Genomic DNA, 608 nt, shown 5'->3' with positions numbered 1-608 from the left:
GAGGCATAATAGAATTTGGAGTGCTGGAAATGACGGATGCAATCATATCAGCACTAACGCACCGGATCCCATCAGAACTCCGAAATTAAGCGTGCTTGGGCGAGAGTAGTACTAGGATGGGTGACCCCCTGGGAAGTCCTCTTGTTGCATCCCTTCTTTTTTTTTTCTTTAAAATTCGGTTTAATTTTTGCCGGTTCGATCGACGAATCTTTTTATTTTTCCTCTTAGCGGAAACAAGAAAGGGGGCAAAGCGCAGGGGCGCGCGTGCGGGGTGTGACGGGCGGCGGAGGAGAAAGAGGCATAATAGAATTTGGAATGTTAGGAATGACGGATGCGATCATACCAGGACTAACGCACCGGATCCCATCGAAACTCCGAAGTTAAGCGTGCTTGGGCGAGAGTAGTTTTAGGATGGGTGACCCCCTGGGAAGTCTTCGTGTTGCATCCCTTTCATTTTTTTTGTCCTTTAAAATTCGGTTTAATTTTGCCAGTTCGATCGACGAATCTTTTTGTTTTTCCTCTTGGAGGAAACAAGAAAGGGCGCGAGGCGTGGAGGCCCACGTGCGGGGTGTGACGGGCGGCGCAAGAGAAATAGGCATAATAGAATT

General features: G+C 48.2%; 2 non-coding genes across 2 annotated transcripts; both read left to right on the top strand.

Moving 5' to 3' along the window:
- Window positions 1-34: 34 nt before the first annotated feature.
- LOC124894513 lies at window positions 35-153 on the top strand. Its single transcript, XR_007051218.1, has one exon. It is a non-coding gene; the product is annotated as a 5S ribosomal RNA (ribosomal RNA).
- A 176-nt stretch (window positions 154-329) lies between these two features.
- On the top strand, window positions 330-448 carry LOC124894496. The gene has a single exon (XR_007051207.1). It is a non-coding gene; the product is annotated as a 5S ribosomal RNA (ribosomal RNA).
- Window positions 449-608: the final 160 nt, after the last annotated feature.

This window comes from Capsicum annuum, unplaced genomic scaffold (assembly GCF_002878395.1).
Source record: "Capsicum annuum cultivar UCD-10X-F1 unplaced genomic scaffold, UCD10Xv1.1 ctg74685, whole genome shotgun sequence".
Taxonomy (NCBI): Eukaryota; Viridiplantae; Streptophyta; class Magnoliopsida; order Solanales; family Solanaceae; genus Capsicum; species Capsicum annuum.
This window is presented reverse-complemented; position numbering and strand designations above follow the sequence as displayed.